This window comes from Papaver somniferum, chromosome 5 (genome assembly GCF_003573695.1).
Source record: "Papaver somniferum cultivar HN1 chromosome 5, ASM357369v1, whole genome shotgun sequence".
In the NCBI taxonomy this organism is placed as follows: Eukaryota; Viridiplantae; Streptophyta; class Magnoliopsida; order Ranunculales; family Papaveraceae; genus Papaver; species Papaver somniferum.
In genome coordinates, this window is record NC_039362.1 from 170593291 (window position 1) to 170620198 (window position 26908).

Genomic DNA, 26908 nt, shown 5'->3' on the forward strand with positions numbered 1-26908 from the left:
ACAAAAATTCTGTTAGTTGTTTGATACAAGGGAGATAATTCTTAAGAATTTGAAATACTATATATGAGGAAAGTTTGAATACAAATACGCAAAGGATGTGTATTTTATCCATCCATATATGTAGGACAAGGATGTGCTATTGGAGATGCTCTAAACTCTCTGACCGGGAATGATGAAGTCTTGTCTGGGAGCCTTGATATCCTAACTTAGGTTGGGTTATCCCTTAAAAAAAATCGTATCTAACATTTTTGCTTTACCGTGCAACAATGCGAAAATGTTACATGGTAATATTTTTGCATGAACTGTTAGAGCAACTGCAATGGTGCGATCATACTATAACTAAACTAAAAACTAAAAAGATTTGGTTATACTCGGGGTTGCACGCTACAGTTATGGAGTAAAATTTAGTCAAACGTAAATTCAAGTTACGCCGCAATTCAAACGTAAAATAAAGTTACGCCCCAATTGAAACGTAACTTAAAACTACGCCCCAACCCCAATCCAGACACAACTTAAACCTACACCCCAATTCAAACGTAATTTAAAGTTGTGTCTTAACTCAAACGTAATTTAAAGTTGCGTCCCGCCATATTTCAAACATAAATTCAAGTTACGCCCAATTCAAACGTAAATTTAAGTTGCCCCAGCTCAAACGTAAATTTAATTTCCGCCCGGTACAAGACGTACTTTGAAGCTGCACTCGACTATAATCGAACTAAAGAACAAATATGGTTTGGTTTTTGGTTTTAATTTAATTTTTGATCTTTAATTCGTTCGACTGTGGTTGATTTGTGGACCAAATATTTGGTTTTGGTCGTCGAATGTGGTTGCTCTTAGGAGCCTCCCCTCACCCCACCCCATCAAATATTTTTCTTTTAAAATCGATTATAATCCTTATTCTTCTTTATATTTTGTGTTCATCCTCCACAAGTTAGTGGTCAGTCCCCCTGCTTACGTTTTTAAAATTAAGTCCACCCACATCTATAATTTGTTAACTTTCTAAAACTTAAACGACTCTTCCCTTTTTACTATACAAGTTTTTTTCGCACGTGCGTATGCACGTGCAACTTGCCATCAATTTTATCATAGGGACCCAGATTTAAACTGTATGTATGTTAAAGTTTAAAACTAAAATTACTAATACACCCTCTCTTTATTTATAGCACATGAGTTATGTGGGCGTGAAAAAAGGGTCATTTTGGAAATCCAAAATCTGCAGTTTCAAAACACTGTTGATGAACAGTTAAGGGGTCTTCCCTTTATATAGTAGAATAGATTTAATTTTTTTTGAATTCGCACATATCTTATCAACAGTTGTTTATAGTTTGGTTTCACAGAAAAGCGTAATAGTTTTTCAAGACACTTAAGGAATTTAAAATACAAGAAAAAGATGAGTTTTGCTGTGAGTTGATCGAGTGTTTGAAATTGAGCGTAATTTTAAATGGTAAAATTATAGTTGTTTTTCTTAATGTAGCAAGTTAGCCGTTAGCGTCTTGCCTTGGACCGCCCGCATTTGAAGTTCAACCATCAACTCTCAATTAAGGCCGCGTGGTGTTTCCTTTAGCCAGACACTTCTTCGTTTGTCGCCAATCACATATTACCATCTTGGAAAATCCACTTACCTCATCCACATGGCTCACCACGTATCATTGTCTGAATAAACCCATAGCAATTGCCGCTAGGATGTGAAATGGTAAACCATTTTGGGGAGCCGTGAGTCCCTTATGAATGTCATGAACTTGTAAGTTGATTGGTCCACATTTCGGCTCTCATTTTTGGTGCGCCATGCTGCTTGAACTTTTTACCTAGGTGCAATGGTTGGAATTAAACCACTGACAAGATCGCTGCCAGAGATGTACTCGGATGACACATAGAGATCCCAGTCCCTATTATACATTGACACCGAAGATGGTGACGGTGGTGTCGTCGTCGTCGTTATTGATACTTCTGAATCATCAATACCGTGATCCGTGGAGACAGCTATGCTGATGTCAGAGTCGGACATCATATACAAAATGTCTTCCAGTTCCTTCACAACCTGTGCCATCGAAGGTCGAGCATCTGTATCATCTTGGCAACACTGCAGGGCCAACGTTACAAACTTCCCGATAAGATCCCATTTTTTCATCTATGACTGAGAAGATCGTACCAGAGTTATAGGCCCCATTCACCTTAAATAGAAAATATTGCAATTATAAATTGTCAAGCTCTTACGTAGGTTACTTTACTGGTAAAATAGTGTAGCACAGATAAGGGTAAAGGGATAGGTTTAAGTTCCGTCAGAAACTTAATAGAAAACTGATTCTAGGATCAAGATTCTAAGGTAAAAGATTAATAAACAAACTTGATAATAATATTGATAATAAGATGTGTCTTGTAAACAAGAGTTCCAGCCTTTATATAGACTTACATGAACTGATTAAAGGAAAGAGTTTGACGTAAACTAGAAAAGGAAATACTTGCGAAGCAAACTAACTTAAACTGACGTAAGGGATCAACTGTCATAGTTGATCCATAAGCATGGGATCAACTGTTAAAGTTGATACAGAAGAAAAGGATCAACAACCATTGTTGATACAGAGAAAGATGTACTATATCAGTCCCCCCTTCTTGAAAGAAACTCGCCCTCGAGTTAGCTAATAAGAAAAATTTTATTTACTCCATATATTGCTCTAGACTTCGAGTTGTCATCAAAAAATACGAGTTCTTTTCCCCCATGAAAAATGTAGATATCACATTTACCGTCTTACCACGATCAAACACAAAACTTGTAGTTCTAGAGATCATAAACCGAAACATCCAAGAAATCTTTCTCAAAGTATGAGAAGAGTTGTGCTTAAATTTCCGGCGATCAAAGACAAAAGTCACGTCACTAGTGTTGGTAACGAAAACCATGCCAGCAACGACTTCCATGAGAATAACATTTGTGTCTTCCAAATTCTGATCTACTCCTTTGAAAGCATAATCAATTAACTTGTTTCTTCGCTGGTCCAAAAATATTTCTTCAGTTGTAGTATCAACATTTCTGTTTAAAAATAGTATCCACCAACCAAGTCTTCCAATTTCGACATAACGTCTAGTATCAGTAGTGTTATCCAGTATTCCAACTAACAATGATGGAGCAGTAGGCGGCAAAAAGAACGTGATATCCATGTCGACCATGTTAGTAATGGCTACTAATTTCCTTTCTCTTCCTACTTGGTTTACTCCAAACATTTCTCTGTATAGAAGACTATCGAGTTTATCACCTGTTCGTGTAGATTTACCACGATCAAGGATAAAAATCACAGTTTGAATCCCAAGTAGATTAATAGCGGACCATACGAGGGAATGTTGCTTTGAAGTAGTATAAATAATTGGTTCACAAATCATGCATGTGTGTTGCTTCCAGGAGACACTTTCTGCCCAACTAAGCTCCTTTTCTTTAAGAATGACCATAGTTTGGTCAATATATTCATGAAGACAAAGAAAATCGTTCACGTGCTTCATATCCAACTCGCACAAGCTTAGTATGTATGATGATTCCATACGAGCATACTTGGTACTTCCAGAATCACTCAAGTCATCATCGGTACCTAAACCATACATCACTTTTCCACTCTCGTAGTAGTTTTCAAAACTGATCACCATAGGCTTTTTTTGAACTTTAAATAATAAAATGAACTGACTCCTTGAAGTAGACTGAACAGAAGAATATAGATTATCCACATACCTTTGTCTGTAACCTTTGTTGTCATCATCAACATCATAATGTGAAAAATTATTCCAAGTAAATCTCAAAGAAAATGTATCAGTCTCCTCGACTGGTCTTGTACTAACGTCTTTTGAAGCTAGCATGACGTTTTCTACAGCATCAGCAAGTCTTGCTGCAGAAGATATTCCAATGGTGTCGATAATTGAAGTGACAATGTTGAGTCGAGATTCTTCTGCTTCCATCTTAAGAATAGACACAGAAGACTCCATGATAGCCTCTCCAGTGTGTTTGTTTTCTCCATCTTCATTGTACATCCATCTATCCGAAATAACACGTTCACATCCAACAACAGCAGAAATCGCAGAAAAATCATTAAGAACATGACTACGAAATTTCAATTGACTGATGTCAACAACTTCCTTATTATCCAAAAAGTGTAATTTGATGTGATTCAACTTAGCAAGTTCTGTAGGAGTGCTATCATTAGACTTATCACGGTAACACTTGATAAATTCACGGAAATACTTGGTATCTTCAATCCAACATCCAAGGGCAAGATTAACGAATGCCAAGAAGTATTCAGAACCATGACACACTTGAAAAAAAAATTCACCGTCATACCTGTAAAAAATACCAACTGCCATTTGTAATACACTGTATGCTTCATGGTGTGCATTTTGTTCGGAAGGGATTTTTTTGTTGTGAAATAAACTGTACTTCTCAACTACTTTGGTGACCGTGAAAAACATGTCTTCCCAAGGAATAGTCCAAAAGAATTCTTCGTCCATAATGAAATTTCCCCAATCGCGGCAATGAAAAGTATTAAAAATTACCAACTTCATTGGCAGTAAAATGACAACTTCCTTGAGTCCATAATTGAGCATAATAAAATGAAATTCCTCTCCAGGCTCCCAAGTAGTTTGCACCAGGTTTCCACGATCAATCTCGTCGTCTTCCTTCCGAAAATTCGAGTAAATTTTCTTCCAAGTATGGTATGTATACAACAACTCCAGGAAAATATACCAAATTCTGGTCACGAAGAAGAGTAAAATGTTTGCAACGTACACTAGGATTGACGAAGAGAACTCGAAAAACCTGAAAAATATTTGTAAATATTCCTTCATGATAGCACCAGTTCGAAAAGTCACACCCCCTTGATCCGCAGTATAAGGGTTTATTTTTTTATGAAGCAAATCCACAAGACCATCGTTACATATCGGAGTGAGAATAACATTTGACCTTTCACCATTGATCCACACTAAGTTTGTGGTCTTTGTCGTACCTGCCGGACCAAAGGTAGTTTTCTCCAAGATCGTCCAACCATCATCATCATCCAATCCACTTGAAGTATACGTGGGTAAGGAATTCGTTGTCGATGAAGCAAATTCATTACGTCTTGTAGCTATGACCACTTTGCTTCCTTTAGAAATAATGAATAACGTCTGCAAAATATTGTCCCACTCCTTGTGCTCATCAGTTGTTAGCTCCAAATAATCCTTGATTGTTGTAAATAACATGGAATTTATGATATCTCCGAAAAGCTCATGTATGATACCCAAAAATAGAGAATGGATGCTAAGTTTTAGTGAGCTCCCAACAATAGCTTCTGTATTTCCCATCAAGAGCAATTCCTTGACATTGGACAAAACCTTTTCAGTAGGCGAATTATCATCAACCACTGAATTAAAAGTGATAATGTTATATGGAGATCCTTCCGTTGTGAACTCATGGATCAAGTATATAGTAAACTCCACTGTACCATTGGTACGAAAAACATCAACCATTCCCTTTGTTGAATTAACTAATACCCGCGAGTGGTTAACCCAAATCACTTTAGTATACCAACAAACTTTTCCAATAAGAACTATGCAGTTCCTATATGCTATAACAGCACATGGCTTTCGAATAATCGAGAGAACATCCAAACGATTGGAGTAGTAAAAAATATCGAAAACCACCAACTTTAGTTGCAGCAAGGAAGAAATTTGCTTAGGCTTTGTATGGCATTGATCATACCGGTATCCTGTATTAATTATCAAAGCCTCCACATATACTGGACAAATTGAAACTCCAAAAATACCTTGGTTATCACTATATTCCGAGACACCACTGGAATGTGTAGTCTGCTTAGCTGTATTCTTGAATCCCAAAGAAGTATGTGAATCATGTACTGACCAAAATTCCAGGAAGTATGACCAGACTTGAGGAAGGAAAAAGTTGTCGTCAAACCTGATGAAAACATCATCTTTACCACACTGAAATTTGTAAAAGAAACTTTGTAGAACCACACTGAAATTCATTGATCTACAGACTAGTTTAGTATTGTTGAATAATCTCCAGGCCATAAATTGTATCCTTTACTCGGTTTTGATAGCTCCATCTCATCCACAGATGCTAGGACGTCATATGCAATAGCAGGTGTAAGATGTATGGCTTTCCATCGTATACTTGGACATTGCACAAAAGTGCATCTCTCGGAAATATCAATCTCTGGACATGTCTTCATGTTATCTCTTAGCTTAACTACAAACTCTTTTGCCAAAGATACTCTTTTGGCGTTTGAGAATATACGTCCGCGAATTCTTCCGGCATAGTTCTCAGTAGTTATATCTTCTTGAGATTGACATACTAACACATCCTTAGAAGTATAAGGCGACACAAAAGAATTTCCATATGATAACTCAACAAGTTAATCCTTGTTAGGGTTTACGCAAGAGTCCATACGTGTGTTTCCATGAATAAAAACTTGATTATTTCCTACCCTAGAATAAACAGGTATATCAACATCAGACGCTATTAAGGAAAGTTTCGAAGACTTACCATTAAGTTCTTGTGAAACATGCGATACTTCGTCATTCTTAGAATTTGATTCAATACTGTCCACGCCAATATAAGTAATTGAAACAATTGCGTTGTCTTCGGATGACGTTGAATCCTCGAGAGCTAAAAACGAAACTTCGTTAGCTTGATTTTCTTCCTCTTCTTCTTTTTCGCAAGATCATTGGTCCCCTTCTGTATCATCGGTTAATTTAGGCATCACCAAGTCACCAAAACCAGCATGTTTCCATAATTTGTCTAAATAATCTCCATGCATAGCAAGTGCAGATTTTATAGAATTTGTAGCTGAATCAATCTTGGTATCAAACTTGGTTTCTAAGGAACTAAAAGACGTTTCAATTTTGTTGTCGAGCTTGGTTTCAAGTGCTGCGCTGAGCTTGGTTTCAAGTGCTGCGCTGAGCTTGGTTTCAAGTGTTGCACTGAGCTTTGTTTCAAGTGTTGTGACAATGGCATCAATATCCGTCTGTGTCAACTTTTCTCCCATTGAAAAGAAAGGTGGGTTTGTTGGAAAATTTAGGGTTTTGAGTTGTTGCGGAAGCTGTGTAAAGGATTTGTTTCTAGATAAAAATCTAAAAACTCTGTATCTGATACCAACTAGTGTAGCACAGATAAGGGTAACAGGGATAGGTTTAAGTTCCGTCAGAAACTTAATAGAGAACTGATTCTAGGATCAAGATTCTAAGGTAAAAGATTAATAAACAAACTTGATAAATAATATTGATAATAAGATGTAATAAGATGTGTCTTGTAAACAAGAGTTCCAACCTTTATATAGACTTACATGAACTGATTAAAGGAAAGAGTTTGACGTAAACTAGAAAAGGAAATACTTGCGCGAAGCAAACTAACTTAAACTGACGTAAGGGATCAACTGTCATAGTTGATCCATAAGCATGGAATCAACTGTTAAAGTTGATATAGAAGAAAAGGATCAACAACCATTGTTGATACAGAGAAAGATGTACTACATCATAAAATCACCAAGTTAGAAGAGGAGCTGGTGTAGTACCTCACGAACATTGTTTTCACCATTCTGGATCGGTAACTTCCCTGTTAAAATCTCTAAAAACACCACCCCGAGGCTATAGACATCACTTTTGTCTGTTAACTGGTGTGTTAGGAAATACTCTGGATCGAGGTAACCCTGCAAAGATGCAGAATTTAGTTCACTAGTTTGTCTGTCACTAGTCCTAATAATTACAAAAAACAGCAGCCAACAATAAGTATTTGTTGTAGAAATTCAGGCATGCTTACAGGGGTGCCTTTTACAATAGTGGATACATGCTCAGGAGTCGTTCCTTCAAGATCTGGAACAGGTGCAAGAGGTGAGAGTCCAAAGTCAGCAACCTTCCCACTAAATCTGGGACAGATTAATATGTTGCTGGATTTGACGTCTCAGTGGAATATGGGGGGATTTGCATCTGTGTGCAGATAGAGGATCCCTTTGGCTGAATCTATAGCTATTCGCAGTCTCATAGCAAAACTCAATGGTGCTTTTGATTTTGCTTTAATATGAATAAATTAAATCCATCAAAAAGAATTAACATTAGATAATGAAAAGTCCACAATAATGGATTTAAGAAATTCATGCCAGCAAAAAATGCTTACCAGAAAGGTGATCTCTTAGTGTTCCATTTGGCATGAACTCGTAAACCAACATCTGCATTAAGACATTTAATTAACATCTGCATATGAAAAAATGTAGCAATTGAGTAAGAGTAAGTCAGAAATATGTACTTGTTCACTTTCTTCATCGCAGTATCCAATCAAAAAAACAAGATTTCGATGATGAACCCTTGATAACAGCTCAATTTCGTTGAAAAATTCTTTGTCCCCTTGAAATGAGCCTTCTTGAGCACGCTTACTGGCTACAAATGATCCATCAGATAAAACACCTTTATATACCTTACCATAGCCTCCTTGGCCAACCTGAGTAGAGCTGTCAAAATTGTAAGTCGCCAAAGCCATTTCTTCAAAAGTAAACCCTTTAACACCGTCAGCTTTGATTGGGATCCTCTTCGACGCTGCTCATATAAAGATGAGGTGTTAATTTGAATCACTATATCTAATACAATATCAAACAATCAGACAAAGCTTTCATTGATACTTACATAGACGTTTTCTAGATACTGCACGATGATTGTCTTTCATACGTCTTCTCGCAATAAAAATTGAAACTAATGCAGTTAACGTAACTGCTACAGCAATGACTCCTAGTATAATTCCCGCAAACACACTCTTGCTTAGCCCCGAGCTTTGTGATTCTAGCCCCCCTGCACTCAAAAGTAGACAAAATAAACATTCCTTACTTGCATCATTCTCATGTTACATTATGCCTCTCTAAAAAAGAACTTAGCGAGCATACCAGTATAATATGACCTTTTTGATCCCGTATTGCCATAGGGTTTAAGGCATGTTCGGACGGGGTTTTAATCCGCCCTGGTGGTGAGCATGCCACCTAAAACGACCGTGAGTGCTGCGGCCATCATAACCCGCCGGCGTGGCCTGACCGCCTCAGCGTTTTTGGTGGGACCAAGGAGAACACTCTTCGGCTCAACCTGCCGATTGATTAGATCGGCTTTCCCGTCTCGTTGTAATAATCCTTCTCGTGTTTAAGCAATAATCCGTCTCGATTTTTAGACCGAATGCAATTGTTAGGTCTATTCCACTTCCCCGGTGACGCCCCTAACAAATACACCCCGCCTAACCGATGATGTCCAATCCGGAATAGCGGGCCTGGGCATGACCAGCAGGCGGCTGTTCGAGTCGGACCGGTCATCATCAGTTGTCGGCTAGTCGTTTTCATTATCGGGGGCAAGCTGATCCGCCAACAAGGGATTGAATGCCCTTGCTTGCAAAATCTATCCCCATACCGTCTGCGTAAAATCCCCACAGTCATTCCTTAGCGAGCATACCGTCTGCGTAAAATCCCAGATTGAACTTCTTCAGTTCGTACGGGCCAAAAATATCTCTGTGGCGAATCTTCCAACCTGTGAACAGACTCCTGATTCGTTGAATCTCACTTTGGTTAAAAATATTGACGCGATTGGGAAACAAGTTCAGGTGCATCATCAGTCGAGGCCCTTTTTCCCACGCAAATGAAACAACGGATATCTGATCGAGTTCCAAGCTAAGACTAGACGAAAGATCCACATTAAAGGCAGCTTCATATGGACGGAAATCTGAGAACCCAGGACTTTTCAAACGATATTCAACTTTTAGAGGTGCGGCACAAAAACAGTCTAAATCGTCTGCAGTGACTCCTTCGTAGTCTTTAGGACATTCCCCACAGACAGTTTTGATAGGTTGGTCTGATATATCTTTGTCTTCAGTCGGAGGCCCGCAGAATTGAACTATGTTGAGTTGGTTGGCATTCATACATACAGGATTTCCCAGAAGCCTGATCATCGAGAATAATCATAAAACGCAATGCTTAAGAAGTTGCTCCAATTAAAGTAAATGGTGAAGTGTCTACCTGATAGTGACATTCACGGGGGGGATACGAGTGCTTGAAATATCTGAAAGCGAGTTGTTTTGAAAATTTCTGCATTACCCATCCAAGACACATTAAAATGTCAGCAATATACTCATATAAATCAACTAACACAATCCGTGCTCTCAAAAATAAGCTTCGACTTGGCTGCTTATGGTGGATGAAATGGAACAATACTGAGTTTTAATGTTGCAAGTTTTACAAGATGAGATTTTCGGTGGCATTGAAAATCCTGTTGTTCCAAATGGTGCATGGAGTGGAACCGTTCAAAAAATTATTCTCCAGTGACCTTCAACATCAAATGAAGGACCATGAAACCCCACGCAGTCAGATATATGCGGACTGCTTGATCAAAACATGCATCCAGCAAAACGGTAAGGAAAATGAGACTAGACTCGAAGTACGCTCACAATCTCTGTAAACGAAGAAGCCCAGAAAAACTGTCAGGAATATTCCCCTCCAGTTGGTTGTTTGATAAGTCACTGCACATAAATTAATCAGAATTGCAGTATAAATTCGAATTTATATTTTGATTAAATGGAAAGGTATCACGAAGCCACATGGAAGTAGGTGGATGCAATCGGTAAAACTAGGGAAGACAGATGTACATACATTGTGGCCATATTGTCCGAGAGCGTACTTGAAGGTATTGACCCATTAAGCTGGTTTGAGCTGAGATCCCTGAAACGTGAAAATTTTTATCAACAAAATGTACCGTACGTAAATTAATGAAACAATGGCGAGCCAGGTTGCCTGATTTAAACATATAATATTATGAAATAAAGAAAATCTCACAAACTTACATATACGCGAGGTTTGGTATCCTCCTCATGTCGAGAACCGGTCCCGTCAAGCTGCAATTCCTAAGACTCCTGATGGACAAACATAATTACAATTTAAACATTAATTTTTAGAAATCATTATGCCAAGCGGAGACTGCTCTCGTATGTTACACACAAATACTTCAAATGATCTCTAAAACCAATAAAATCTCACTAAGAGTTACGACAGAAAATGGCAAAAAATTTAGTTCTTAATGATACAAACTTACATTTTCAACAACTTTTTCATGTTGTTATAAGAAGCTGGAATTTCCCCATCAAAGTGGTTGTTATCAAGCTAGCTGTGGGTGAAAAAAGTTGTACATACAAACATTGACAAGAATAACAAGAATAACACGGATGAAGGTTCGAAAAACGGGTCATGGTCCAGGTCACAGGTACTAGGCGTGACCGTTATAACGTGTTTTGACGGGTGTGAGCACGTTTTGGGTCAAAAACGCGTTATATAGGAATAAAACGCGTTTTTTTGACGTTTTTTTAAAATAACGGGTGTGATAACGGTTAAATAAGAAAAATAAATAATTTGTGATCTGAATTTCCTATGTAACGGTAATTACAACTGTGAAAACGGTTACAACGGGTCTAAATAACGTTGGTACTACGTTTTTTCATTTTTTTTGGTTTAATTAATTTATTTATTTGATTTTTTATTTATTTGTTTATGGGTTTTTAACATACAAATTTATGGATACTAATGCCGGAGAAGGTACATCACAGCGTCCACAGGCCTCTATGGACATACCTAGTTCTTCAATGCGTACACCACACCAAGCACCTAGGATGTCTGTAGATATGGGAGGACAATATAATACTAATAGGGATTCTCAACCTAGCATGGCGAATTTTGGGAGAAGTAAAACATGCCGGTAAAAAGTTGATTCTTCTGTTGGACAAATATTGTTCAAATAGTAACTGACAAATATTTGATGAGTATTTGATGAGTTTGTTCAGACCGGTTATAGAAGATATTGGTCCGACAAATATTGTTCAAATAGTAACTGATCAAGGATCCCAATTCAAAGCCGCAGGTAACTATTACAACTTAATTTAATTACAGTTGTTTATTTTTATATATTATTAATTCATTTCTCATTTTGTTTTAATAGGTATGAGATTGGCCATAGAGTATGGTACATTTTTTTGGGTACCTTGTGAAGCTCATGTGTTGGATTTAATGTTGGAAGATACTGAAAAGTTCCCCTTTGTTAAAGGTGTGATTTCAGAAGCTAGAAAAATCAGTAAATATTTATAATCATGGTTGGGTTCTTGCTAGATTCAGACAACATTCTGGGGGACGCAATCTATTGCGCCCTGGCTTAACAAGGTTTGCGACAAATTTTATCGCAATCAAAAGTATCATTGATCAACGTAATGCAATCGAGAGTCTTTTTGTAGACCAAGAATTTGTGAACTCGCCCGAAGGAAAAACTCGTACGGCTAAAGATGTGAAAAACATTATTTTGAATGAGATGTTTTGGCACACATGCCAAAATGCATGCATGATGGTTGGTCCTTTATTGAAAATGATCCGTTTCTTGGATTCAGATAAACCTACCATGGGTTATTTGTTTCATGCACTTGCTACATGTGTGGAAACTATAGAAAGGGGTTTGGGTAAAACTCGAAATAATTCTATTGTAGGTGTAATTAACCGACGATGGAAAGATCAGTTGAGTTCTCCTCTTCATGCTGCAACGCATTTTCTGAATCCATATTATATCTACAACCCAGCAGCCAATCTCATCAACAATGAAATTTCTCAGCCCCAAATTTGTCTCAGTGAAGTTATATCAAAAATGATTAGTAGCCCTCAAGAACAAGCGACATGCATGCTAGAGGTGTGAATTTTTATTAACAATTAATTTCGTAATTATATGAATTTCTATTCATAGTTTTTGATATTTTTAGGCGGGAAGAATGCAAATGATGCAAGGCCAATTTGCATCACCATCAGCAAGATTGGATGCTCTGCAAGGTGATCCTGTAAGCTGGTGGTTGTCATACGGTGCTCAGTTTCCATCACTCCAGAGGATCGCGGTAAAGATACTAAGCCAGACAAACACATCGTCTGGATCCGAGAGGAATTGGAGTGTGTTTGAAAGAATTCACACCAAACTACGCAACCGTTTAGTTTCGTCAAGAATAAACGATTTGGTATATGTTCAGTACAATTTAAGATTGGAGCAGCAAAGAGTTCAAGGTAAAGCAAAGCGACATAACATCGATGTCCACAATGTTCATAGCCTGCTGACAGATGAAAATATGCTTGATTGGATAGCAGGGGATGATGAAACACCAGTTTTACCTCAGGAAGAATATTGGTTAAATGAATTGGAAGAGGAAGCAGCTAATAATTCAGAGCCTCTCCCTCCACCATACGAATGGCATGATCCAGAAGTTGAAATCTCATATCAAAGGTTGCCAGTGAGTAACTTTGTTTATGACTTTGGTAACCTAACATTTGGAGACAATACACAAGGTCATGAAAATGAAAATCCCATATACAATTCTCATTACACTGAAGATCGTCCAGAAGAAGATACCCGAGGAATTAATGAAGAGTATAATTCCAATATTAATATCAATAATGAAGTAGATAATCGTAATGATAATGAGGAAGAAGACTATGGTTATGAAGATGACGATACTGTTAACTACGACAGCCAAATGCATTACGCGAACCAATATGAGGCGGAGGAAGAGGAGGAGGAATCAACTGAGAATCGTCGAGAAAACAAAAATTACTTGAATAAGTCGAAAAAAAATGCCGGTACAAGTTGGTTTGTCTAAGTTTAAAATTTCAAGCACTACTGTCACTAGGTTACTTATTGTAAGTTTATAAAATTTGAAGTGTTTAATGATTATTTATGAAATTTTAGTTGTAAGTTTGAAATTAAAAATTGTATAAGAATTTCTCCAACTCAAATTTTTTTTTCCTTAAAAACGGGTTTAACCGGTATGAAAACGGAAAATACGGTGTAAAAAACGTGTGTTAAAATGTTATTTAGAAGAAAAAAACTGAAATATTAATTTTAGAAAAACGGTAATCACAGGTGTGAAAACGGTTATAACAGGTCTAAATAACGCCATTTTTTCCTATTTATCGGTGTTATTTAGGTAAGCGTGTTGGTGAGCCTCATTTTTCAGGGAAGTTTTTTACCTGACTAACTATAAGTTTAGGTAAAAATAAATCAAAAGTACTCTCCTTCGTGACATCCTTCAAACTGAAAGTCAAAAAACTCTTCCAATTTCTTATACTTGTTCTTGGAATTTCTGCTCAGTAATCGCCTCATTCGAGCTTCCGTTGCCAATACGGATGAAGACTTCCTTGCATCAAGAAGTTTTTTCCCGTCTATAAAAGCTTTTCCTAAAAGATTTACTTTGCGTCTTTTCTATCAAAAGCAGTCATGAAGAGATTTTATTGAAGATTCGACCAAGCTACTATGAAGAGAGGGGCTCTTCTCATTGGTTTGTTTCAGGCTCTTAATTCTAGTTCTGGAATTGTTGAGAGTTTTAGAGCCACATGGGCCGCGGGTCTTTCTCCACTTTGGATTTTGATACCTGTAGCTCAATTCTTCGAGCTTCTACCAACATTGATTTTTCACCCTGCAACAACTTTGCACTGCTGTTTTCCATGCCAACAGGCTTGGCTGTTACGCTAGCAGTTGTTTCCTCCTCGTGTTTGGTTTCACTTTTTTTTTTTTTTTTGGAACGGACTAGCGCCTCTCTCACTCTATCTGTCAATGCTATATAGAACCTGATGGCTCCGGAAATCGCTTTACAATAATATTTTTGTACAACCAGCAGGTCTGGAACCCTCAACAATTCAATATAGGCCTGGAGAGTCAATTTTTGAGAAGGATATGAACGGACGTCGAATAGGTCTTCAGTCATTGCGTAGAGCTTCTCCACAGCAAAGAACCTTCTACTAGAAGTCTCGAATTTTTGTAGGTGGTAATAACTCTCTCCAGAAGTAAGCTCAAACCACATCGACTGCCTTAAGTAGTGCAAATTATTGTGTCGATCTAAATCCTCTCCTGTACAACCAGCCGCCTGCTCAGCCAAATTCCCCTGCACAAAATCCTCTCCTGATCAGCCAGAAGCATGCGCTTCAGACACTCCCTCTTTACGAAGGGGTCCGCTAGATCCATGCACCTAGCTTTATTTTCCAAAGCAGCAGCTGCTACCAGGTCACCTTCGTGCTTCAATATATTTCCCTTGGCTAGGTGAAATTCCTTAACAGTTGGAGCCCGCTTAACAGCCTCGTCTATTCTGGCAAGAGATGTCTCATATTTGCATGTCTGTCATAATACTGAGCTAACAAAAATAAGTCCACGTAAGTGTTGAAGGGGCTCGTTGTATTTCCTCCTTGGATATCCTCCAGTTGTGTGTATGAAACTTTCCAACTCTAGAATCAATTACTCGATGATATCTCCCTTGCTAGGGTTCTCGTAAAAATGGCATAGGTCAGAGAACAATGTCAGAACTCCATGCGACACAACAAGAACGCTAGCAATAATACCCGTACATTCCACTAACACAACTGATGCTACATTTCCCTTGTTATAACTATTCATAATCTCAAGAAATATTGCCTCAGAGCAGTAGGGGCCTGCAGCTGATAAATCCACTTGTCTGGAAATTCCTTTATAAAATTTGATTGCCGAATCCAGTGCTTGAATGTAGCAGCAGAGAAAGCAAGAGATTCATATCAGATTGACCAGCCTACAGGCTAGGTATTGAAAATCCACGTGACATAATTTTCTGGTTCGATCTTATCACCTGCTGCAGAGATGATTAACAAGGAATTGAGATATAAAGAATCTCTAAGAACAAACTATACATCACATGCTGGAGATATAAAGAATGATTGCGAATTAATCTTTTGACCAAGTAGACTAGACTAATTCATAGACAATTTACTGCACATATAAATTCAATCTTTCGCATAAATAATAAAGCTTCAACTATAGCTGGATTCTATGTTGTTCTCGTACAAATAGATAATCTACAAAATCTGCACATACCAATCAGTTATGGACTCAACATGATCAAACAACAATAAGGTGATAAACCGACCAATATTCCGTGAACAACACCCAACTTCACTGCCCTAGTTATTAAACCAATTCCGTTATTTTAATTGTTATTGTAAAGATACCTTCTTGTCTTAAGATTGTTGTAGAATAACAATTAAAATTGATCAAACAAATAAATAAAGAGGCACTTATCTGATTTTCGTGTCTTCTCGTTAGCCAACTGTTGATGTCTTGAACATCCTGTTAAACAACATAGAAAGAAGAAACTCGAATGGTAGATTGAGGCGCATGTTCAACATACTGTCCTTAAGACAAGAATGCCCGGATACACTCTGAAAAGATGATGCTATAGCTTTACGGGTACATCTTCCTCCAAGATACAACAATCTTAACAAAGTTTGAATAGCACATTCAAATTTGTCCTACTAGAACTTGGCAGCGGAAAACTCAAACCCTCGAATCAAACATCGAAAAACAAAGAAGAAGTACTCAACCCCAGGGGATATATAAGAGAGGTTTTTTCTATATATATCGGCAATAAAAAGAGGTTCTTCTTATATAAAACCCTAACCCAAATCCAAAAAATATATGGTAAACTTATCCCGTAAAAAACTAAGAGATAAATTTGGAAGGTGTTTTTTATTTTTGGAAAAACCTTTTTATTAGTAATTTTTATTCACATAAAACTGTATTTTTTTCCAATAATCCCCCACATGAATAAAAATGCGATAAAACACGGAAAACAAGAAATATCACGAAGAGGCATAGGTGTCCATAAGGTCTTGAACCTTTTCTTAGTGAGAGGTTACCTGAACTACTTATTAGCCAGTGTCCATTAGGTCTTGAACTGTCTAACATTTGGTGTAACTCGCGATAACAACCACACATGATATCTCCAAGGTTGCTGCCAAGCTCCGCCGTTGTGTCCATTTTGGCCCTGGACGTCTTGTTTCTCAGAATGCTCTAGAGAATCAACTCATATTCTCATAGAAAGCGACCCACTTCCTCATTCAGATAGGTGAGTTCCATTAAGAGTGTTCACTGCTACACCCCACTTCAATCTTAAATTGAAACTATGGAACTCATTAAGACTTATTAAAAGTCATCCTTCACATGCAGTCACACTATCACATCTACACCATAGGGAAGGGACAGAGAATATAATTCTCTGATAGTGTTTACCTTTACCCGCCATAAATTAGTTGTCTCATTCGAAACCTTGATCTTGGGATCTCCAGTCAGCAAGGTTGAGTATCCTTCATGGCAAGTTTATATTATATGAGCTTAAGTCCCATTCCCCCTCGATGTATAATTACGAACTATCTCTTTAGAAAATCCTTTCGTCAAAGGACCACTAATTTTTCTGTTGACTTCCCTAAGTATGTGAGGTTCTCTTTTGACTTTACATGTCTACTGAGACCTCTTTTTGACTTCACGAATCAACTAAAATTACTTCATTAAAGAGTATAGTTATCTTACCGAATTAGCCTTCTCCGAGTATGTCTAGACTTTGTCATTGCTCATTTACTTTAGACTCACATAGTCAATTGAGTTTCTGCAATGATGGCCACAGGCTTCGGTCACAGAGGAATATCTTCTAAGAAGCATCTTAGTAATCATTCATCTTCCTCTTATGCTTGAATTAAAGCACACGATCTTTGATTTCTTCAATATACAAGTTCATCTTGTCTGTTTTAAGGACTTCCTTAGACAGACACTCCTTAAGAGGATACACACATAGGCTAAGATTTTTACATAGCTTGAAACAACAACATCTCTTAAGGTCAGTATAATATGTATCACATACACAATTTAATATGTACCTCAAGTATTGCAAGTCGTATTGCAAGTCTCTGATCAGATTAACCCAGTAATTCTCTTGAGGTACAAGGGTATTTGTATACACCTGATATACTGCACATTTACAACACACATTAAATGCATCAAGTTTGACAAAGACCATTTCCTTCAGAATATATTCTGGTTCCCTTCGATCCTTTAGATCAAATCAACCAATTGGTCTTTCAGTCAAGTCGTAAATATCACATATTTCATAGGTGGTTGTAAAGCATATAAAAAATACATGTACTATTCAGTAGTACATTCTTTACATCTTCCTCAAGATTAATGTTAGTGCAATATATATCACATATGTGAAATTACATATGTACCTCATGCATTCCAATCTCTGATCCTTTAGTCAGAACATCCCTGTGATTTCCCAGGTTAAACGCGGATGCAAATCTGTTTTACAGCACATACTAAACGCGTTAGACAGAAACTATATCCTCAAAATTTATTTTGGTTACCTACTGATCCTTTAGACCACTTCAACCGCATAATAGTTTCCTGTCAAATCTTAAACAACAACGATTTATTAGTAGATGTAAAACAGTTATATGTTTGTCACATCACAAGATTTCATCACATCCCAAAATATCATAATAGAGAAATGTGGTACGATAAGTATCTAGGTTTATACATATATGTATAATATGGTTATATCAAGTACATTTCATATTTCCAAAACTTGTAGTTTGTCCCACAACCATTAAGAATACTTTCTCCACATCTACTTATGTATCATTACCTAAGTCAAGTGTTCCTTTTGAGAACAAAAAGGTGCACTAGCCTACGGATGCATAAGCCACTCAACTGGCCGAAATGCCTTGAATCCGTCCAAGTATGACTATGGCCAAAGGTCCCCCACATTTTAGTAATTGCCTTAAAATTACTTAAGATTATTATTTAAGCTTAGCTCTTGCTTTCAGTAAGTTCAAAAAGGCAACTAATCCAGTAAATCAACGAGATAAACCGACCCTCGTCTCCTAAAATATCATGATAAAGGTGACAACCTAAATAGCTTCTCAATGACAATCACATAGACGAATTATCTTAGGACCGTCTACCATAATTCATCAATCTCACTCCAAGAAGATATTTACATAACTCAAAACAAACATGCAAGCAAGAGCATATTTCTAGATGAGTGAGTACCTGACGTGAAATCCACTGTACTGTTACATGATATTGAAGGAGATGAATTGCTGCACAATACTTACCGGTACCTTCACGGATGCTTTTGTCAATGGAGAATGCACTTTTGTTGGAACAACCTAGTGCTCCTGTTCCCGCATTCATCGCCTCATTTATCAGGGAAGTTTCTTACCTGACTAACTATAAGTTTAGGTAAAAATAAATCAAAAGTACTCTCCTTCGTGACATCCTTCAAACTGAAAGTCAAAAAACTCTTCCAATTTCTTATACTTGTTCTCGGAATTTCTGCTCAGTAATCGCCTCATTCGAGCTTCCGTTGCCAATACGGATGAAGACTTCCTTGCATCAAGAAGTTTTTCCCGTCTATAAAAGCTTTGCCTAAAAGATTTACTTTGCGTCTTTTCTATCAAAAGCAGTCATGACGAGATTTTATTGAAGATTCGACCAAGCTACTATGAAGAGAGGGGCTCTTCTCATTGGTTTGTTTCAGGCTCTTAATTCTAGTTCTGGAATTGTTGAGAGTTTTAGAGCCACATGGGCCGCGGGTCTTTCTCCACTTTGGATTTTGATACCTGTAGCTCAACTCTTCGAGCTTCTACCAACATTGATTTTTCACCCTGCAACAACTTTGCACTGCTGTTTTCCATGCCAACAGGCTTGGCTGTTACGCTAGCAGTTGTTTCCTCCTCGTGTTTGGTTTCACTTTTTTTTTTTTTTTTTGGAACGGACTAGCGCCTCTCTCACCCTATCTGCCAATGCTATATAGCACCTGATGGCTCCGGAAATCGCTTTACAATAATATTTTTGTACAACCAGCAGGTCTGGAAGCCTCAACAATTCAATATAGGCCTGGAGAGTCAATTTTTGAGAAGGATAGGAACGGACGTCGAATAGGTCTTCAGTCATTGCGTAGAGCTTCTCCACAGCAAAGAACCTTCTACTAGAAGTCTCGAATTTTTGTAGGCGGTAATAACTCTCTCCAGAAGTAAGCTCAAACTACATCGACTGCCTTAAGTAGTGAAAATTATTTTGTCGATCTAAATCCTCTCCTGTACAACCAGCCGCCTGCTCAGCCAAATTCCCCTGCACAAAATCCTCTCCTGATCAGCCAGAAGCATGCGCTTCAGACACTCCCTCTTTACGAAGGGGTCCGCTAGATCCATGCACCTAGCTTTATTTGCCAAAGCAGCAGCTGCTACCAGGTCACCTTCGTGCTTCAATATATTTCCCTTGGCTAGGTGAAATTCCTTAACAGTTGGAGCCCGCTTAACAGCCTCGTCTATTCTGGCAAGAGATGTCTCATATTTGCATGTCTGTCATAATACTGAGCTAACAAAAACAAGTCCACGTAAGTGTTGAAGGGGCTCGTTGTCTTTCCTCCTTGGATATCCTCCAGTTGTGTGTATGAAACTTTCCAACTCTAAAATCAATTACTCGATGATATCTCCCTTGCTAGGGTGCTCGTAAAAATGGCATAGGTCAGAGAACAATGTCGGAACTCCCTGCGACACAACAAGAACGCTAGCACTAATACCCGTACATTCCACTAACACAACTGATGCTACATTTCCCTTGTTATAACTATTCATGATCTCAAGAAATATTTCCTCAGAGCAGTAGGGGCCTGCAGCTGATAAATCCACTTGTCTGGAAATTCCTTTATAAAATTTGATTGCCGAATCCAGTGCTTGAATGTAGCAGCAGAGAAAGCAAGAGATTCATATCAGATTGACCAGCCTACAGGCTAGGTATTGAAAATCCACGTGACATAATTTTCTGGTTCGATCTTATCACCTGCTGCAGAGATGATTAACAAGGAATTGAGATATAAAGAATCTCTAAGAACAAACTATACATCACATGCTGGAGATATAAAGAATGATTGCGAATTAATCTTTTGACCAAGTAGACTAGACTAATTCATAGACAATTTACTGCACATATAAATTCAATCTTTCGCATAAATAATAAAGCTTCAACTATAGCGGGATTCTATGTTGTTCTCGTACAAATAGATAATCTACAAAATCTGCATATACCAATCAGTTATGGACTCAACATGATCAAACAACAATAAGGTGATAAACCGACCAATATTCCGTGAACAACACCCAACTTCACTGCCCTAGTTATTAAACCAATTCCGTTATTTTAATTGTTATTGTAAATATACCTTCTTGTCTTAAGATTGTTGGAGAATAACAATTAAAATTGATCAAACAAATAAATAAAGAGGCACTTATCTGATTTTCGTGTCTTCTCGTTAGCCAACTGTTGATGTCTTGAACATCCTGTTAAACAACATAGAAAGAAGAAACTCGAATGGTAGATTGAGGCGCATGTTCAACATACTGTCCTTAAGACAAGAATGCCCGGCTACACTCTGAAAAGATGATGCTATAGCCCTACGGGTACATCTGCCTCCAAGATACAACAATCTTAACAAAGTTTGAATAGCACATTCAAATTTGTCCTACTAGAACTTGGCAGCGGAAAACTCAAACCCTCGAATCAAACATCGAAAAACAAAGAAGAAGTACTCAACCCCAGGGGATATATAAGAGAGGTTTTTTCTATATATATCGGCAATAAAAAGAGGTTCTTCTTATATAAAACCCTAACCCAAATCCAAAAAATATATGGTAAACTTATCCCGTAAAAAACTAAGAGATAAATTTGGAAGGTGTTTTTTATTTTTGGAAAAACCTTTTTATTAGTAATTTTTATTCACATAAAACTGTATTTTTTCCAACAGAAATCATACATAATAGTCAGGTTAGGCGACCTAGAGAAATCTGGTGGTAGAGGTCCTGATAAATTGTTATTGTCAAGAAGTCTGCAGAAACTCACATTGTTAATTCCAAAGTGAAAGAAAAACCGAAGGATAAAACAAACACCAGTGGAGCGATAATCAAAACTCACTGGATACAATTGAGCATTTAACTTACAAGTGAAGAAGACTAGGTAGTGTAAAAATCTCTGGTGGAATTGATCCACTGATCGAGTTATTATTCATGTGGCTACGGAAGCAAAAATGCGCAGACGAATCACTTACATAAAAAAACAGTTAACTTGGAACCTGAGGGTTCCCTGAGAATCCACTAGTTAGGACAATGTAATTAACCACTCACGAGTGTTTTATTTTGTTCAAGTTGGCAAATGATTTAGGCAATGGTCCTGATATGAAGTTCTGGTCTATCTGAATTCTGTCCAAATTTGAAAGATAACCAAGTTCCCCCGGTAAGGAACCTGTCAATCTGTTTCCATTCATGAGACTGCAATACATAATGATAACATATACAAGTAAGAATAACAATAAGAAATCAATCACATAGTATTGACTTGCTGGCTATGTTGTGAAAGGCGCCCTAGGCGCTCGCCTAGGCTCGCGAGGGGCCCAGGGGGCGTCTAGGCCATTTTTTGCTGGTTTCCAATTTTTCCTCGACGCCTACGCGCGCGTAATACAACATAGCTTGCCGGGTCTGATCGAAATAATAATAACCAATGGAAAAAACTTACAGCAGCTCCAATGTTGTAATGTTGCCGATTTCCTTTGGTATACTCCCATCAATTTCATTCCACATGAAGTCCCTGACATAACGAACACAAATAAAATAAAACGAATCAGTGACAAAATAACCATGTAACGCCATACATACGCAACAATTTGTAGGGGTGTGCTTTGGTGGTTTAAACTCACATTATTTCCAAGTGAGAGAATCGACCAAGCTCCGGTGATAAGGTTCCGGTAAGATTCATATTCAACAATAGCCTGTCGTAAAAAAATTCCATACATTCCCATTAGCTAGATATAGTAAGGGGAAGCAATCAAAATGACAAAGCAAGTAATGGAAGTAGAGAGACATACAGTTTTCGAACGTGTAGATAGTCATCAGTAGGAGAGGAAGTATTCAAGCATAGCACACCAGTCCAATTAGAGGTACATGGGTCTGTCTGCTTATTCCATTTCTTTAAGAAATTCCTTGGGTCCTTTAGATTCTGCTTGACTGCTAGTAATGCAGTCACTGTACAAAAATTCGACAACTCCAATTAAATACCAAGAAGAATTTTCAAAACACAAACACCATATCACTTTCGAGTTGCACTAATCACTGAACTATATGAGTTAATTAGTGTCATACCTTCAATGGGATCGGTAAGCTGTGCTCCAATAGAAGAGAGAGTAGTGAACAACAACAACACCAGCAGCACCACCAAACAGATAGTAGATTGAGACACTAATCCAATACAACACTTGATATTCATCTTCTCCTTTAGTCCTGTCTTACTAACTACTTTTCAACTCTACGTTTTGTTACGTTAGGTTTTGATTCGCAAAACCCAAAAATTTTCATAAATTAGAAGAAGAAGAAAGAAAGATAAATGCGATTGCAGCGAAACAGTAGCAGGTTTTATATACAACAGCTAGTTATTTGAGAGAAACAAGATGACTTTTGATTGGAAGGCTCTATTATTAAATTACTAGTATATAAGTTGACATTTTTTCTAAATAATTTAAAATTTACATCAAGCGCACTTATTTTCTTGTGTGTAATTAATGCCAATGGGTGAACAACTTTGTAAACACAACGAACAGCAGCACCGAGCTAAGCACCGAGAGGGACCATAATCCCGGTGCGATTCTCACATTGGATAGAGAGTGAGGTAGATGAGGGCCCTACCCTCACTCTCACTTGTCGGTCATTTTCTCGGTGCATCCATCATTTTCGATGGGTGAATGGGGATGGATTGAACTAAGTAGTTAGAATTGTTTATTATGAAAAGTACTTGCTTTGTAGTTGCAGGAAAACCTACGACCACACTCCAATGTATCTAAACAATAACCTAAGTAATCATAACGAATTCTTTATTAATTATCAAAGTTTATAATTGGATACAAAGGATTACAATGACTTTACTTGCTCTCCAAATAAACTTTCTCTCTCCTAATTTCTTGTCTGACTCATATTAAAAGATCTCCCTCCTATGTGATGACTTCTTTCCTTAATATAGGATTCCTCATAGTGGATGACAGCTAAAAGACCCATTATTTTCGGAATCATTGTGTGTTACATTCGCTCATGTATACTCACCCATTTTCGCACAGCTTATACTTCGCATAGATCATCACACTTTACTCGTGACTTTGCTGACATCATCCAATACGTCACTTCAACTTTGCCATGTACGATAATCCTCGCTTACATCAGATAATCCTTATTGATATGCCATATTTATTGATATGTGTCATATTTCATTCCTACATGCTTATAGAAAGATCCCTCCCTCTTGTTGTTAATCTTCAGTTAACAATTAAAATAGGGTAATAGGTGGGTGGTACAGCAAATGGATTAGTGGGAGAATTATTTTAGTTTCATGGAAACATGTTGGTCCTTTTCACTACTTCTACTTAAGTTTGACTATGCGGTTTCGAGATGAGTGAAGAGTGATGACCACTTAGAATCATGCACATATGATATTTAACTTCCAAGACTATCTTTCTTTCTTTCATTTGTTTTATCAGGGAGTGGCAGTAAAAAACTAGTATTGTACGTGCTTAATATATATATACAACTGCCAATTTGAGGGGTTTGATGATCAACTAGTCTTTGCAAGTAGGTTGGGGACAATCACTAGTTGCCAACTTTGGGGAATAAAATAGGAGTACCCTAAGCTTGAACTTGCCACCCAAAACAATTTTGATATAAAAAAATCTTATTAAAGCATGATTTTAAGGCTCCGGATGGTCTGTTGCCAAAATCCCCGATTCCTCTGTTGCAACCATTCAATAGCTGACACGTGTCCCCAACTATAACCGCCATACTTTCACAATTTGGACGTCATCTACTCAATTAATTTGAGCAGATTTTCTAACAGAAAAATAAGGAAAATATCCGATTTTCCTTAATCTGGTGCGTCGTCTTCTTTAAAGACACTAATTAGTAGCGTTTCATTTCTATTCATGGAGCATCAGCAGGTGGTTTTTTTCCTCTTCATGAAATATAAAATACTGTATTATTATTGGACATAATGCAACATTCATATGTCCTAATTTGATTTTATGTGTTGTATCGTATGAATGGATTTTGACAACCATATGAATTCTAATTTTCGACACAAGAATTAGCATACTATGAGATAACTAATTAAAATTATAAATTTCGATGACCGTGTTAGTTTGATTCACTGTAATGTTCTTAAGGAACAAGTTCCTGCAATTGTGATAAAATTTGAGACAAAAGATAAAGCATTTGAGTTTTGCAACACATATGCGTTTAATTTCCGTTTCCGAAGAAGTATATCGCATTATTAGATCAAAGCTGAGCTGCTAGGAGTATTCTGTGGACTGTACAAAACTATGGATGGAAGAGATAATTGAGGAAGGAATATGGATGGGAGAGATAATTAAGTTAATTAAGGAAGGAATGCTTATTTTCCTTATTTCTCTCTTGGAAAATCGGTTCAAATCAGCTGAGTAGATCACGTCCAAGTTGAGAAAGTTTGGCAGTTACATTTTGGAACACGTGTCAGTTACTGAGTGGTTGCAACAAAGGAATAGAGAATTTTGGCAACAGACGATCCGGAGCCTGATTTTAAGCTAAATAGAAACTAGACACTCACAACAAAACCTATAAATGGGACCTTCAGTTTTTGCTGGGTTCGTAATTTTTATGTTGTTTAACATCACGGTTCGTATAGAACTCTTGTGTTTTAATATTTTGTTTCGATCAAGTGTCAACTATTCTAGAATAGCCTCCACCTTGAAGGTCATGAACCAGATTTTTAGTCACAAGTGCACTTTCTAGGAAACAAATGCAGGATTTTGTCATAATTATAAATTTTGGGGCTCAATGTAGGTTTGGGGTCATAAGATGCATTTTCCGATCATGCATCTATTTTCAGGTTAAGAAATGGAGTTTGAGTCACGCAATAAATTTCCTGGTCCTAAGATAGATTCCGGAACAAAGTATAAATCTTCGGTCATATGACAAACACAATACAACTTCGATAAATTAATAATTTCGTTAAATTCTATGATCCTAACTACGCTTGCATATCTTAAATTTTCACTCGATAACTTGGCTAATTTATCATCTTAATCACAGGGCAGACAATGCAAGCTTTATGGTCCATGAGAACTTTGTGTAAGAGTAACAAATTTTGGATGGTGGGGCACATTTTGAGTCGCAGTGCTGCCTTTAAGGTCGCGGTGTGCACATCATGTGTGAGTTTTAAGTAGTGTCCCATTAGAATCTAAGGATATCACTCGTCCAGAAGGCCATGGTGGTAAAATCTTCGCGTCATTTTTATTCAAGTAGTATTAGAAAGTTTTGTTCAATCTCATTCTCTAAGTTGTTTTCGCATCTCAAATCAGCACGACTCTTAGAAGCTGTAATGGGATTCATCAAATCAAACAAGTTCATGCACACCGTCTTCATAAAAAATTTAGGGTTATAAAGTAGTTTGCAAAAAGGTTTGCATATGCACCTACAACTTTGAATAGATTTCACAGACAACCTTAAAAAAGACATCTACCTGAATCTCTTTAGGTAGTCTACTCAACATCTTTGACTGCTTCTCTTTCATTCTCTTTATAGATTATACAAGTCCGAACCAAGCTATGTTTCAAAGTCATCTGAATTTCCTATCTAGTTGAGTAACCGTCATACTGCCGAATCTTTTCCAGGCATAAGGGATATGCCTTGGATTTACGTATTCGCCATTTGTGACGGCCCAGAACTTTTTTGGCTTCCAGCTGAACGTGGAGTTCGGTTAACCGGCAAGTTCCAAATTCTCTGAGGTATCATTTGGGGTAAAAACAATTTGTAAACAAGAGTAAGGTTATGATTTATCAACCAATACATGAAGGTTTCATTCATATTTTCAGAACATTTAGCCAAAAAGTGTGGAGTACAAGATATCATCCATATGGTAAATCTTACAAGATAGCTGACATGAAATCATTTAAACATGATCCACACTTATCTAATTATAATACTTTTTT

At 37.4% G+C, this 26908-nt stretch overlaps 1 pseudogene; it reads right to left on the reverse strand.

Moving 5' to 3' along the window:
* Positions 1–1606: 1606 nt before the first annotated feature.
* Positions 1607–26490, reverse strand: LOC113280029 (annotated as a pseudogene).
* Between the last annotated feature and the right edge of the window lie 418 nt (positions 26491–26908).